The sequence below is a fragment of the Aulostomus chinensis genome, chromosome 5 (genome assembly GCF_037954235.1).
Source record: "Aulostomus chinensis isolate RoL2024-O1b breed Wild chromosome 5, RoL_Achi_v1.0, whole genome shotgun sequence".
NCBI lineage: Eukaryota > Metazoa > Chordata > Actinopteri > Syngnathiformes > Aulostomidae > Aulostomus > Aulostomus chinensis.
In genome coordinates this window covers 19987601-20004037 of record NC_141324.1, presented here as the reverse complement: position 1 = coordinate 20004037, position 16437 = coordinate 19987601, and the positions used below count along the sequence as shown (strand labels likewise).

Below are 16437 nucleotides of genomic sequence, written 5' to 3'. Positions count from 1 at the left end.
TACATCATGACATCCTGTAATAGATGATCCTGTGCAGGAATAAAATGTTTTATCTATTCTTGCCTCCCAAGTCTTTCTGGTAGAACTACTTAGTATGAATGTGACCCCAAAACTGTCCACCGGGACCTCCAGAGACAGTGCATTTTGAGGCCTGATGAATGAGTCAGTTAATAACATTTTGTCTGACCGCACAACAAACTCTCCCCATACTGTACAAAAGCACAGAGGGCTCAGAGGAGACCTGTGCTTCCAGTGGGTTTAATGTCTGCTGTGAAATATGAAGTAGGCTACTTGGATACTATCAAGCCTGTTTGCAACGCATATTCCCCATGCTACATGTGTAAAGCATCATTTGTTTTCATGAAGACAGGAAAACTGTAAGTAGAAAAGCAGAGAGGCAGTGCAGAGTCACATACACAAAAATATTGTTTTGGTTCCCAAGTCAGTCCCGGTTCAAATTGAGTGCAAGCACCCAAAAACAATGATTCCTGATGTTCCCTGCTGTAGACGTTATTTTGTCCTGTCTGTAAGCATTTGTCATTTTTCATCAGATCTCATACAGCGCAGCTTTGACAGCCCTCATTCTGCTTTAAACCCCAGCTTGTCATCCGCATCTCGCTCTTGACAGCCCACACTGCAGCAAGCCCCCCAAACATGTAGGAATGTATGGGAAAAGGAGCTTCTTGGAATGCCACTGGCAATCACTGCCAGCTAACAAAGGAACAAGAAGGCAGTCACAGAGAAGCAGACCAACCTAGCACTATTCTCAATCACTCGTCGATAGTCCATTTTGGACTCTACTATGGGTTTTTGTGCAGTGAGAGAAAGTAAATGTACCGTAATGGCAAAACGCCGTCTCGCTCACCATGCCCCGCAGACACCCCTTGACTGGGATGAAACCCTGCAATATCTGGCAGTGTTGGTGGGTGTGCTCAAGGGGTGGAAGGACATTCAAACTTTCATCGTAGGTTAAAAATAGCCTGCCCCTCTGTTGGACAAAAAAAGAGAACCCTGCTAATAATCACAGCTCTGTGCTGGCTGTCTGAAGCATCTGGTCTGAGAATGTGTCATTTTTTAGGAGGGGCCTGGGAAACTGTAGACACCACGCTTGCTGCCCAGAATAAGGACCATGGGAATAATTGTGGGGGTCTTTTTTTGTGTGTGAGGGCCGCTAAACTAGAACTGCCTGTCTCCAGGATTGGACTCGCCTTCCTTGCCAGCATCAGGCATAAGTCACTCAGTGGCTCGTTTGCCAGAAACAGATGATTTTATGGTAACACATAAATGGCGAGAGACACAATCAGGTCAGCGAGACATGAACATGGGAGGGATGTCATCTCTTAAGGTCAGACAGAAGTCTCATTACACTAAGTAAGAAAGACACATGCCTATGGAAATAAAAGAAAATCACTAGAGTATTAAATGACTGCATGGCTTTTTGCCTCTTTTCCATACATGACCACTGTATGAGAGGTGAACATGGACTGTACACTCAATCTTTTGCTATTTTGCACAAAACATCTTCTACTAGTCTTTTTTTAAGATATGCATGGTCCATGATATCCGAATAGATGGTCCTTCATAGGATACCATTAAGTAACGATATGTGAACAAATCCACCTCAGATAAGAGAACAAACAGTTTCATGTGTTATCAGGACATGATAATCAACTTGTACAATTGAAAGTGTAACATTCAAAACTCCTGACTGTGTTCTTTAACTGTGAATCAAAAAATATTTGACATCAAGCATCAGACACTGACTAAACTACTGTTTCCATTAACCTTAAGTAGGATATCGTAAGCCCTGTTGCTGTATTGCTGTCAAACTGAGTGTTCCCTCCACCATGTCTATATTACGTGGAATGTGACAGGTGCACTGCTGTGAAACGTCTTAAGCAAAAACGTGAAGAGCTGTAAATCACCTGGCTGTGGAGGGGAAGTCATTGCCACCGTTAACTTGGCTAACAATTAGCTTTTATAACAGACGGAGGTGTTCAGGGGAGACAAACTGGTTAATGAGTGCTGTCAAACAAGGACTTGTCAGGGGAAGCTGCTTCAAATTTAACTTTGGATAATTCCAATTTTACTCTCAATTTTCGTAGTAGGACATCCATGACTTTTGAACTCTGTTACCTTCTGTCACTGTCATATTTTAATTTTTATTACTCGCAGTATCTTTAGTTTTGAAAACAATGACAAGAACAGAATCATATTAATCTGCGAGGATTTAGCCTCATTTGTCTCGATGTGGTCTTTGTCCTCATTTTTTTGTCCTCACAAGTGCAATTTTTAACACGGTGGAAGTTGCACACCATCTGGTTGCTGTTTGCATGGAAATAAAGATTAACCCGATTGTGGGTGTTTGAATACTAATTTCAACTGCCCGCTTTCTGAACGATGACACATTACAATGTTTGCAATCCAGATTTATATCTGAACACAGCACCTAAAGGGTGACTTGATACTACACTGATCAGCTATGATCAGTTGTCATAACTCTGGTCCACAAACTCGGGTTTTATAGTTTGCTCACCTCGTTCTGTGGTAACACCGCAATGAGGGAGTGACAAACTGTGAACGAGGTCTTTGATTTCTCTCTGGATTGTGGCCCTGCTGGAGGATAAACCCACAGAAAAAGAGAACTACCACAAGAGAGGGTGAACGTGAACATGATCCGGTGGAAAAATGGTGAGAAATGAACAGATATCTAACTCCATTTTCACACTGATACAAAACCCTCCAACATCTGGCTTCTGACTTCAATGGGAAACAATCGCCATTCATCCCTGACTCAAATGACTCTATAGTACATGCATGTAGTCATTTGTAGTAGCTGCTCCATGACTGGAAACATGACACCCAGGTGGAGATTCTGATTCTTGACCCTTTTGCAGGAGATGCTTTGACACATGTTGCCTTCACACAAACACCATAAACACACCTGTCACCTGGCCAGCATGGTGCTGCTGAACACACACGCTCCTTATTTTCGTGCAGGCTACACACACTTCACAGTTAGAGGAAATACGAGCTCCGCCTGAGCGTACGTTTACTGGGTGCAGCTCCCCGCACAGACTGTGACACAAGCACCAACCCACACATATCATCTGGTGGCCAGTGTCCTTTTTCCCTGCTATATGTGACATCAAGTGTGATGAGAAACGAGTCCTGCCAGCGGAACGGACCTCAATCAGTCATTTTTGGCTGGTTTGGCATTTAGCAGGAACTTGACTTCTGTCCTGGTTTGGGTGTTAAAATGAACGAGGCACCGGTTCTAGAAACACACATCCATCAGTACAAAGACAGCTTATTGGAGATATTCTAGAGATCATTTTAGAGATTTACATTTACTAAAATAATATTCATAATGACAAGAACTAAAACATTTCCTCTCAATAAAATGTAAAAAAAAAAAAAGAAGAAAAGTCTGTTTTCAATATTTTCAAAATGATGATACTTTCTTTTTCCTATCAGAGGTGTAACTTTGGGTTGAACGTTGAAAGTGTTGAGGTGTGTGGATCGCTACCTGATTCAAACAGAATGAAGCATTAACAAATGACATTTACTCACCAAAAATATTGTGCTGATTTAAAATTTAGAACGATAAATTGACACATTTCTAAAAACTACCCAGAATGTAATAGAAAAAAATGAAGTGTATTACAATTGAATTAAAAGTTAAGCCTTGTTATGATTTACATAAAATTGTAGGCTGGTTTTCTTTTGTAGAGAGGCAGAAATCAAATGTGTCAAACATAAGGTTCAAATAGCCAGATAAAAATTAGTTTTGGAAAGTGCAGGATTGATGAAAAACATAAAACCCATGAATCTCCAGCTACGGTTTGTTCTCCTTCTTAAACAGAGGATATTTCACAAGTGTACTCTGTAAATTCACCTGAATCTTTGCCTTCCTGACAATAATCAGGCTGCAGTTGATTTGTTAACCTAGTATGTGTGTGTGTGTGTGTGTGTGTGTGTGTGTGTGTGTGTGTGTGAGAGAGCTTGTCTGACCTTTATTCCAATAGAAATAAATCACATATAAAGCTTCAATGTGTCACTCCATAGTTAGTGTGTAACGGAGAATGTGCTGCATTCAGACTCTAGAACTTTAACGTAAGTACAAGATCGTCGTTTTATATATATATATAGTTATAGTGTATATATAGTGTATATATATATATATATTTTTTTTTTAAATCACTGTTAATTACTGTCAGAATATTTAAATATCTCAAATGTTAACATTTCCCTTACATGTACTGTCAATGTACTGTGGAGGTCACAAAGGCTGCAGCGTGGTGACGGAGCTCCCTGTGTGTTTGTAGTCGTGTATCCACTTATGACCAATCAAAGCGCCATTACTACTGCATTTGAGAGCATTAGAGATGTCAACATTGTTAAGGCGTGTGTATTGTTTTCTCAGTCAAGGAAAATTAGAAAATGAATTCCTCTGGGCTGAAGTGGAGTGCGCACATGAGTGTGGGGGTTGGGGGGTGTGTATGAGGGTGTAGGGGGAGGGGGGGTGCATGTGTGGGGGTCAGAGGGTGGGTGTCTGTGTGCTCAGGGAAGGTGGTGTAACAAGGGGGTGGGGGGGATGCCAAATTGTGCTCAGTCACTAGCAGATCATTTTCACTGAGACAGCTGAATTGTGGGAAACGAGGAAGCATGGTGGGCTCTGCCATTTGTTTTGCTTGTCGCTACCTCCCACCCAGACATACTGAGTATATGCTGATGAAAAACACAGTTTTTGCAAGAGTTGGCAGGATGTTGTGGTACAGGTATGACTGTATTTCTGGAAGCGTTTTTTTTAACTGTGTGTTCTTTGAGTGTTAACTCTTCCTCCTCCTCCTCCTCCTCATTGCTCCATCCCTGGTCAGGAAATGGCAGTTGAGAACACAGTTGAGAGCAGTTATGGCATTAGGACAACAGAGGCGTGGCCGGCCCTTTAATGAGAGGGACAAATTGAAGTGCAGAGAGGAGGGTCAGCAGCAGCCAGCGGTGGCGCATGGGAGGGAGGCGGCCCCTCCAGCAGCTCCGTGAGGTCAAACTGGCCTCCCTGCCATGTGAACAGGAAAGGTGTGTGAACTTTTGCTTTGTCCCGCTCAGTCCATCATCCAGCAAATGGAGCACATCAGCCACACCGGGGGTGGAGAGATGGGTGGGGGGTAGAAGGAGCACCTCACACAGGCGTTCTTTGTGCTCTGCGCAGAGGTTTGCATTACTAGGGTTGGGGTTGGCGGGGGGCAGCTGCACACGTATAGTTGGAGGGCGTATTGGAGTAGTACAAGGAGAGGAGGGCAGGGTCGGAGCAATTACCACAGGGCCATTATCACGCGCCAACAGACGATCACCTAGCTTTGCATTTCAGGTGGTCTTCATTCCTTTTTTTTTTTTTTCAACATTGTGAACAGAGGAGTTTCAAACCCAGTTTCCTCAGTTTTATTTTTCTAATAACTCACAACATCAGCAAAAACTGCGTATGTATTTTCACACAATGCAACACAACACACAACAAATAATGCACTTTTTACTGTTCCTATTTACCATACACAAACTAATGAATGAATATACTGTTACCCTCATTGGGGGGGTGGGGTTATTAGAGGAGTGCAAGTTAGAAACGATTCACTAAAATAAAGACGGAGGCCTGTTAGATCAGGTAGCCACATTCAGCTCTGATGAAAGTTTACACTGGAAGACTGTGTATTGTTACATTGTTTACTGAAAAGTCATTATAGATGTTTGTGTAACTTTTGAATTTTTCTTCAAGCGATCAGACATCTTCCTCGCATGAAAGTGCCCAGTTCATGAGCTTGTATGTTTGCCATCTCGTTCCTCTGTTGAAGGGCTCTGTGGTGCAATGGACGGCGCGTTGAGCGCTTGCGCTGCGATTCAAAGGTTGTGGGTTTGATTCCCACTGGAGTTGCTGTTTATCTCAATGATAATGCTAGATCAGCCTACATTATGAGCACAAGCTCCTAGCTGCAATACAAACTTGGTCACAGACCTTTGAGTTTACAACTTGAAATGTGATTAAAGGGTGTTTCTGCTGGAGTTGTGTTCATAAGAACAACTGAGATTAACCAAAAGCTCAAAAATAAGTCAAATATTTGAGAGGTAATTCAGGGATTGTGGGTTGGAGCGCCGCCAGACGCTATGTGCATCAGTCTGCGTTACAATAAATCCCCCTAGGTTTACTACTTGAAATGTGATTTTAGGTGTTTATGTCTGGGTTGTGTTCAGGAGAAAACCTGAGATGAACCAAAAGCTCATTAGCCGAGTTCCACACAGGCTGAGGTCATGAACTTGGATGTCTTCTAATTACTGCAGCATTAAATGGCTCTGTGGCGCAATGGACAGCGCGTTGGACTTCTAGTTAAGTACTTGAGGAGTAATTCAAAGGTTGTGGGTTCGAGTCCCACCAGAGTCATATTACGAACTTGTTCGTGAACACTAAAGTGATTCAATAGGGGGTATTTTTAAAGGTTGTAAGTATCACCAGAGCTGATGATTAACTCAGTTAGTTGAATGCACATTACAAGCACCTTCACGGATGGATCCTTTGATTTCCTACTTGAAATTAGAGTTTTCTGGTGTTTTCAGTGGAGTCTAGAGTTGGAGAGAAAACCTAAAATCAGGGAATTTAGTTGTCCGCTTCCCCTGACAATGCTAAGTTCATGACGTTGTATGTTAAATGATTTTTTTTTTTTTGAACAAACGGCTCTGTGGCGTAATGGACAGCGCATTGGACTTCTAGTGAGGTACATAAGATGTAATTCAAAGGTTGTGGGTTCAAGTCCCACCAGAGTCACTGTTTAACTGGAACCAAAACATGAAATGAGTGTACATTACAAACACACTCCCAAAACTGCTGACACATTCCTTGATTTCCTACTGTACAGTGGATTTACTGGGTCTTTTAGTGGAATTGAGTTTATGAGAAAACCTGAACTCAGCCAACAGTGAATTTAGGAGCCTTTTTATTTTTGGCAGTGCAAAGTTCACGAGGCAGTTTGATTGCTGCTATCCCCAAAACTAAAAGGCTCTGTGGCGCAATGGAGAGCGCATTGGACTTCTAGTTAAACACTTAAGATGTAATTCAAAGGTTGTGGGTTCGAGTCCCACCAGAGTCGATATTTACATCACTCTCACAGGGTGAGTAAAAGGTGCCAGAGTTTTGTTCAAAAGATATTTCGGGTCGTCAGACTTTGTTCCTATGTACACTGATACATGTGCCAAGTTCCTGAACTTGGACCTCTGCTGATGTTGTGAGTACCAGATGGCTCTGTGGCGCAATGGACAGCGCATTGGACTTCTAGTTAGGTTCGTAAGATGCAATTCAAAGGTTGTGGGTTCGAGTCCCACCAGAGTCGCTGTTTAACTCAAACTGCAATATTAGATGCCTCCCAACTGTAAACAATAGATCGTGCATTAGACTTCTGGTTACGTACTTGAAATGTCATTCAAAGGTTATGGGTTTATGTCGCACCAGACTTATAACTTTACTTAAACACTATGGTTACATTCATCTTAAGTACATACAAGCTTCAATTTAAATTTGAGATAAAACTCAGATTAAATTGTGGTTCTTCTTGTTGCGTTTGTGAAAATTTTGCGAAAACAGTTTGATTGTATTGCTTTGTACTGTATTTGCAAAGTTTGACACAAGAAGACTGTTTTGACTTTCATCAGCTGAAGAGAGGAAGGTTTGGGTGATAACACAACTAGTTTTTGAAGTCGTGATCAAATAAACATCAACTTAAACAAGTGCAATGAGTGACAGCTCCAGCAAACTATTCCAGGAAGGAGATGGAATTTCACATGAAACAATTAAACTTCTTTCACCAAACATATCTGAACATTCATAGATTGTGGAGGGTTTTTTTTTTTCTAATTTGGAAGAAAAAGTAGATTTTCAAATAGCTTTTAATACCTTTTACGCTTAAGCTTTTGGGTGAGAACACCACAAGCATAAATGATTTAAAATGACACTATTTTTTGCATGCCCCAATATATACAAAGTGGATCTTTTACTGAATCTTGCCTAATCCTATTCTGGGATGTGTGTAAATAGACCAGGGCTGCTCTGCTTCCTCCCAATGGAAGCTGAGTGGGAGTTCATTAAGATTTAGAGGGTCCGTTTAAAACTGAATATTTTAAGATACGTTTACTACTCAAGAATAGATGCAAGATATTTCAGTAAATGTTCTCATCTGGCTGTTTATAGCAGAGCCTGTTGTTCACCGTCCCCCCAGAAAAACTGCCTGGAGTTCTCGATCACCAGTACATGCATCATTTGTCTTTTTCTTTTTTTTTCCCCCCTCTTGCAATAAACTAACCCCCATTGGGAACCTCAGTGGTTGAAGATTCATTGAGCTAAAATGTAAAAGGACTCTGGTGTCTTTTCATATTGAAATGTGATAAAGAGTAAATCTGTAATTGTGGTATGTGTTGCATTACTTGAAGTGGGACATCAACACTGGGATTAATAGACTTCGAAACAAGAGCTCCTTCATCTGATCTCCTTTGAATGAAAAAAATAAAAGATCCTTGGCACTCTAACAAAACTCAACTGTGTGTAATGTAATTAAGGTGTTACTAAGTGGATAGCATATTGAAGGGGAAAGGCACAGATTTTGTCAATCTCTACGATTGATTTAATTAACTGCAAATCTCTTGCTGTGACCCCTGTAATCCTGTTTTTTTTACCTTTTTTCACCCGGTAAAAATTAAAGTTTAACTATAAATAGAGGTGGATAATGCAGTTGACCCAAGGGGTTAATTCTCTGGCTTTTGGATGCTTTCAGCCCCTGGAGGCCCTGAGTCCGTGCTCTCCTCGGGTTACATTACCATGAACTCGAGAACCACCACAAGGAAATGAGTTCATATGGAGAAATGAAGCCAGGATTTGGTCTGCTCGGGCACCTTTGTAGGCACTCTCGAGATGAGAGGCCGGGAACGGGCTGAGGCTAAGTCTCGATTAATACCCCGATTCCACGCTACGTCATGAGATCAGTGGGAACTCAAGTCAAGAAAGAAATAGTAGAACCATGAATTACTGAATGAGCCTTCTTGCTTCAACACCTATCAGAAATATAGACAATCCTACACGTGAAAGGAGAGAAACCTCATGTTTCAATTAATACCAGATGAAATGGCTTGTTGAACTGTGAGCTGTGTCAGTGGATGTCACACAGCCAGCAGCTCGACTGACTAATTGCTCTTTTACATAATCCTTAAATGTTTTACATAATCTCAAACAGTGTTTACACTTGAGAACTAAGCAGGATTAGTGTTATAAAGTATTTCACGGCGCCAGAGTAAATATACACCGTATTCAACGGACCTAACCGTTTCAGCATTTATCTTTCTACATTTGTTCACTTAATCAAAATAGAGTTAGATAAATAGATATATGAGGCTAGAGTACACATACAGAAGTCAAACAGAGGATGACGCGTCAGTCAGTGTGCACCTTTAATTCCACTATTTATTTTATTATGTTGGTGACACTTAGGACCTGAACGTGAAGAATTTGTGTCACGCTAATATGATATATGCATCACGCTACGACACGTTGACATGTCACACAAACTCAGTGTACAAACAAGCACATGTGTCTGCCACAGTCGACCATAAATAAAAAAAATTTAAAAAGAGCACTGATTGCCTGAGCAGCTGAGCAAAGCTGACGTCTGGAAAGTCCATTGAAAAAGCTACTGTGGTGGACCTGAGGGGTAAAAGTGCATCCTGGGGTGGTGAGCTCTGGGAGCAAGGCCGCTGGAGGTTAGATACTGGGGGCATCAGGTGACACATGGCCACACTACAGCCTCTTAGTGGATAGAATATTTTTATGCGACAATCATAATTATTTGAGCTACCGTCATAACAAATGGTACTTATTCTGCACTGGCTTATTGTCTTTGTAATGGGCAACGGCATCATTTTAATAACCACATAGAGATTATTTACACTTTATAATCTTAAAGACAATGTTTACGAATGATTTCCTGTTTATTTTGGTCTCCTTTTCTCTCTCTCATCTATGATTTGGTTGAGGGGGGGGGGAATTTTGAAATTTGCAATTCCATGTGCTCTAAGAGTCGGAGCGGTATGAAAGAAGTTTGGAATTCCTCTTCCTGTTTTTCAGGCATGATCTGCTTCTTTTTTCTCTTTAGTGTGTTCATTGAGAGCGTTTTGTGTATTACTTTTCTTCATTTTGTTGTTGCTTTTATTTTGAGTTTTGTTTCAATCTTTTATGTTGTTTCAGTTCAAAATACAGATTTCATTCATTTATACGTTGAAGAGTCTGCTAATTGTCTTTTGTTAGCATATGAATCAGACAGAAAATGACTTTATTAACAAATAATGCTCATTATCCAAATGCTAAGCTTTTCAAATGATCTCCTGTATCTGCACCCTTGAAGTTCCTGTCCCACTGCCGGATGTGATGCATGAGCCCCTTATTGTGCAGACCTGCCCTAAAATTGCACATGCCCCCAAAAGCCCCCACTGCCTCAGTACCCCCAAACCCCCAATACATGCATTAATCTTGTACACCCGGGAGGGAAAAATCCAGCAGCTGCCAATGCAGTCCCACCCAGCAAGCTGCGTCCCGAGAGTTCAACTAATTCCAGGGTCACGTGGACGCCTCGGCCCTGTCTGCTTACCTCAGCTGCAGCAGAGGAGGAGGAGACGAGCGCGATAGAGGTGGAGAGAAGAGCAGCTCTGTCACACAGACATTAACTGTGAAGTGACATGTTCCCTCATTCAACATATCACGGATTACTAATGGGGGATGTGTCTCTAGAGGTGGGAGGACTGAGGAGGCCTGGTGTTGTCTCCTGAACTCTCTCCATCTGCAGTGATTGAAAATTTCATTAGTGGCGTCAAGATTGGTACCAGACATTCCTAAACACTCCTCCTGTCAGTGACCCCTCTCAGATGGCAGAGGTCACATGGCTTCGATTTATCTGATTCCTCTGCAAACCCACCAGAGACACGCAGGCTCAACCAGAGTCTGTCCTGCTGCTGCAGGTGTGTGAAGAAGTGAAAACAAATGTTTAGAAACTCACTACTGACTTCAGATGTGTGCTGATGTAAATGTTGGTGCCGAAGCTGCATGAAACACCCTCTCCTTAAAGAGAACGCTGTACACAACAGGAATGGGCTGTATACTGGCATTACAAGTGCTTTTCAATGAAGATAGGTTGTTTTTTTCTCAGTTCATCGGGATTAAAACGGAATTATGTGCATCTTGAGTGGATTTTAGGAAAACTGTGGCAATGTTGCACAAAAAGGAAATGCTGATTTGGTGTGTTAGGAGTAAATACAACAGGCTATGCAGGCTAGCACAGCTAAGCAACATCACTGTAGCTAAGTTCCAGCTACAGCAGGAACTTGCAGGCTGCCCAGAGTTAATAACAAAACGTGGGAATATGTGAGAAGAGTACAGAAATAGCTGGTCAGTAGCACAAGTTGGAAAATCTCGAACATATTTGAGTTCTCATTTTCTCTCTTTTTAAAAAAAAAGGCCCAAATTACCACCAGTGAAAATATAACCTTTTTTGCTAAATTGAGGGATTTCTTCTTTATTTCGCTTTTGCCATCAACTTTTCATAACGTAACGCTTCAAAATGTGCATTAATATAAATTGATGGATTGATATTTCTTATGGAACCAACATTCGCAGCTTCCCAAAACCTTCTGATCTGCTTTGAGACTGACTCCACTCTCATTCTTTTCTTGTCGTTACTATCAGGACATTTGATGACCTGTTTTTGCCTGATCACAAGTCTTTCTGGCTGTGTAACACTTCTTCTATAATTAGTCCACAGTCGACAACATAGGAGCGACAACCCACCTCATAAACGGCTATGTTTTTTTCTCCTTTTGCAGTACTTCATACTCAGGATTAAGGAAATAGGAGGTGCATCTTACGCTGTGATTGTGTGAGTTCCATTTCACTTTCTAACCCCAAAACTAAGATGTGATTGTTCACATGCAGCCGAAGCCTCACATGCTTAAGTTATGCATGAGTGAAGCCTTTTAGCTGTTTTTTTTCTCCACACCTCTTTTCAGTACAGGAAAGGTGTTGAAAGGATGCCTTCTTTGTGTTGCTCATAAGTACGAAACACGTGGTAATAAATGGCAGCTTCTGTCAGCAGCATGAACTTTCTCGCTAACCTTGGAAGTGCAGTGAAATGCTAGAGCTCTAACGACCCCCTTCGTGCTGAAAATATTAGCCTACAATTCTCACACAGCATCCCAAAATACTGGACTTGAATGAAAACAAACTTATCACCTGTTTTAAGTCGTGCGTGGACTAAAAGTGCTCTTAGAATACAGTAGTTTGGTGGAGCTCTTGTTTTCTCTGGTGCTCAAGTTTTATTTTTGTCTCTCTGCCAACCCCATATGTAATTCTAATTCAATCAGCGAGTCCATATGTTGCAACTTTTTTGTTCAAGCATGGGACTTATCAAGCTGTTCCATTAATCATTCCTTTTCGCCAGCTCTCCCACTAGTGTCCAACAGACTCATTAGCTAAACCTGAGATGTGGTAGTCATAAATCCTGTTGGGGGGCGTTAGGCAATGGTATGTGACAACCATGGGAGAAATGATCAGCTAGGTGATCCACCATGTTGGCCATTGCTAACAGACAGAAAGGAGTTACCTATATGGGAGGAGAAAGAGGTTCGGTGTCAACAGACCCCTGCATCCAATCCTCAGTGTAGGTTGGTGGGTAGCAGGACACTGACAGTGGGAGATGAATGGGAGGGAATTATCTACTCACTCGGCCAGATAATTGCTCCATTTGGCCCTGAGTTAGAGAATAGCTTCTAATTAGCTCCCTGCAGTCCCCTAGACCTTCACTCCTCCCCCAAAAGAAAACACTCTCACACATGTTGGAGCTTTAACCAACTGGGTCACTTTGATGACACCTTTTTAAAAAAAAAAAAAAAAGTAGCAAACTCACTCTGCCAGTTGTCACCATGTCTGATTTGAATGATTTTCCACGTTAAAAGAGAGAAGAATTCAGTGTTGTTAGCTTCAAATTTGGTGAAAGTCGACTTTCTCACTTGTTCTATGCCAGGGAATGAGTCACAGTTTTGCATGTTTCTCTGATTTTGGGTGTTTGCCATTTGTGGATGATTGTGATAATGTCAGAAAAAAGAAAATCTTGATTAAAGCACGTGTTAGCTTCCCAGCTAGCAGACAGTTTTTTTTTTTGTGCGCTGTCACCTGAAAGTTCTAAAAAGTCTGAGACGAAGTTTAAAATATGTTTTCAGGATGTTGATCATCTCAAACACTGTAATGATCTTAAAAGGTTAAATATTTGCTTAAACATAATATTTCCACAGCTTCATTCAGCATAAAAACTGCTACCAGAATGTTGCAGCTCAAATTTAAACCTCCTCAAGACATAATTTGAAATGAAAAGCATTCTTAAATTGTCCTTTTAAAGATAGAGAAACTATTTTGTTTCAGGTATTATTAGTAGTTCAAGGTGCCATCAGCCAAGTTCTTGGGAATATTTCCCAGAATGCTCCATGTTCCAAGGAATGTTGTGACTTATGATGTCACAAAACATTTGTCTTATGTTTCAAAGCCAGTTGTCCTGCTAAAGAAGAACATTCTGGGAACATAACAAAATCTTGCTGCTGAACAGATTATTGGAAAAATAGAGAAAAGGGTAACACTAGTTTGGGTTCATACTGCACAGGTTTTAACGTCCAGCGAGGTTCCTGGTTCAATTCCCGGTTGGACCATTTGCAGCAGTTCATCGCCAAATGTCCTTCCTGTTTCCTGCCTTTCTCAACTGTTGCTATCTAATAAAAGCTAACAATAATCAGAATTCTACATGTAAGGGTATGGCCAAACATTTCTGCTGTTTTTTTTTTTTTTAGAATTGTATGCTATTGTTAAGAACACAACAGAAAGAAAAACTTCCATTTGAAAACATAATTAAAGCACTGCACGCTGATGTGCTCAGAACATTTCAGAACTGAACCGTTATCGCTGGGCTTTCCAAAAATGAAGCGAATGTTCATCCCTGCTCCCATAAATTACTTTTGCAGTCAGTGAGCTATGTGTATTATTTACAAAGCGTTAAAGCACTACAAATTTAAATGACCTTTTGGTGAAACACCGTGTCCTCTCCTTCCTCATTGATTTGCTCTTTTCGCCGTCAGCGGGAGGCCATTTACAACTGAACTTCTCTAATTAGCATGCCGTTCATTTGTTCTCACACTTCAACTAACCTCACCTCATTTCCTCCTGTTGCTGAGAGGATCCATAAAGCCATGAAGTTCCACTCAAGCCCGGCTCTTGTTCCGTATGAAAAACTTTGTTACCATCAAAGTTGAACCTTTGGAAGGATGCCTGGTTTTTTCAGTGTTACGAATCCAGATGCTTGGACAGACGTTTTGCAAATTTCAAGAAACTTAAAAGTGAGATGAACAAAAGAAATTCAGTGGTATTAAAGATCAAACAGCCATAGTGGGTCAGTTGGGACTTGAGTATGGAAGATAACCTCCAGCGATGGCAGCAGTAGAAGGCGGTGACAGCTTTAGTGCACCCACCTGCATCTCTACGAGTGGACTGCACCAGGACCCCCTGACATGTGGAAGTCCACCACAGATATGGGCCCAACTCTGGGCTGCTGTTGGGGTTGAGCGGGGTTAAAGAGGGTGATGATGGTTGGAAGAGTAGAATGAGGTTTGCGATTAAAACAACTCAGCTCCTGCTATGTGATGAAGCGGTCTGTCTTCTCACTGAGCCGTCATTTACTTTTCACGCTAGACTCAATTTCAGGTTTGTGTTTTCATATTTGTGGAATTCCATCTCAGCTGTCAATTGTTTGTTTGAAGTGATTAGACATATCCCTATGTGACCAGAGGAACTGCGAGCATTTCATTGGCAAAAAAGGGGGTGTGGATAATGGGAAAGGCACCCTGGGAAAATAAACTGCAGGCAATGATCCCTGGATGCAACATAATCCTCTCTCAAACTCCCTTGTTTATGGATGTTGGGATTTATGCCTGCAAGTGTGACATATTTCTCATCGTGATCACATGACTGACCTTCAGGATAATGGTTGTATAGTATGCAGATAAATAATCAACACGGTTATTGTGTTATTTGTCGTACCGTCAGGCTCACTCACATGTTCACGTACTTCTGATAATCTCACGCACATCCATCTCCTTCTAACTGAGGGAGGATCAGTGAAGCTCCCAAGACACGGCTGTATATCACAAAGACATTCGTCATTGGTTTTGTTTGACAAGCAGCGATTTTTTACGTTTCCTTAAATCACAATGGGAGACAAGAAAGCAAAAATAAGCTCTGGATGCATTTTACATGTGTTTATTGTGAGTTATCTATAGATGATCCTGCTATTATTAGATGTTTTATTCAAACCGAAACAGCTTCAGTGACTTAAATGCAGCGACTTAAATAAATCACCCCGTATCGCCGGTATTGGTGAGTTGAGAATGTGTCACACGTCACCTCTGGGAGAAGGAGTATAGCAGAGCTCAGCAAACTGGACGGAGCTGATAAAGCTGGATTGTCTGGCTGTAATCAGAGCCAGATGTGGTCAGGCCCTCGCCATGGTGGTCCGACCACATCTGCTGCGTCAGGGGGAGAAGAAGAAGAAGGGGAAAGGGGGGGGGGGCACAGCTGGATGACCTCTGACCTAGAGGAGGGAACCACGAGCCAAGGCTGACAGCTGCCATGAACGAGGCAGGCGACCTGCTATCATCTCTTTTGCTCATATGGTTTATGACTTTGCTCAAAAGACGTTCGACTCATCGACTCCTTTTTTTTTTTGTTCGTATTCATTCCACTGTTGGCCTAGTTTTTTCTAAACTGCAAAATAAAGTCAGAATTAACTCAAAAGACAGGTAAGGTAGTATCAGAGTAATGCAAATGTGTGAAGCTGGCAGGGAAACTGTCAGAGTGGCAGGTAGACAGACTGACATTATCTACACGTTCACTATTAACCCAGAGGCAGGAACCGGAGCTGGATGATGGACGGCCTTGTGGTTGAGGCTTGCCTGGGGGTATTAGTAGATCATTGGAGGAGTTACTTTTCCCTTCACGTCCTTCGCTCTCCTTGGGGAAAAAAAGGGGATGTGTGGATATGATTCAGCTGTTAAACAGGGAAAATAAGATAGCTGCTGAGGTGGGCCATTTATTCCCTCTTCATGTATGTAATCCCAAAGACGTACATTTATGAAAGGGCTGCAGTTTCTGCATTTTTCAGAATGATTTACACTTGGCAAGTATATTTGTTTCTGGCCCTGTTTGAAACCTGTATTTAAACCTATGAGAAGTTACTGCATTTCGTAGGCACGCACGCACACACACACACACACACACACACACACCTTTTCCAAATATAAAATCTGTACATTATGTACAAATAT

The 16437-nt window shown here is 41.6% G+C and overlaps 4 non-coding genes across 4 annotated transcripts; all 4 read left to right on the top strand.

The window, feature by feature from the left end:
* Positions 1-6341: 6341 nt before the first annotated feature.
* On the top strand, positions 6342-6433 carry trnar-ucu (transfer RNA arginine (anticodon UCU)). The gene is given in 2 exon segments: positions 6342-6378; positions 6398-6433. It is a non-coding gene; the product is annotated as a tRNA-Arg (tRNA).
* A 289-nt stretch (positions 6434-6722) lies between these two features.
* On the top strand, positions 6723-6814 carry trnar-ucu (transfer RNA arginine (anticodon UCU)). The gene is given in 2 exon segments: positions 6723-6759; positions 6779-6814. It is a non-coding gene; the product is annotated as a tRNA-Arg (tRNA).
* A 230-nt stretch (positions 6815-7044) lies between these two features.
* trnar-ucu (transfer RNA arginine (anticodon UCU)) lies at positions 7045-7136 on the top strand. Its single transcript is given in 2 exon segments — positions 7045-7081; positions 7101-7136. It is a non-coding gene; the product is annotated as a tRNA-Arg (tRNA).
* A 148-nt stretch (positions 7137-7284) lies between these two features.
* On the top strand, positions 7285-7376 carry trnar-ucu (transfer RNA arginine (anticodon UCU)). The gene is given in 2 exon segments: positions 7285-7321; positions 7341-7376. It is a non-coding gene; the product is annotated as a tRNA-Arg (tRNA).
* The last annotated feature ends 9061 nt before the right edge of the window (positions 7377-16437 follow it).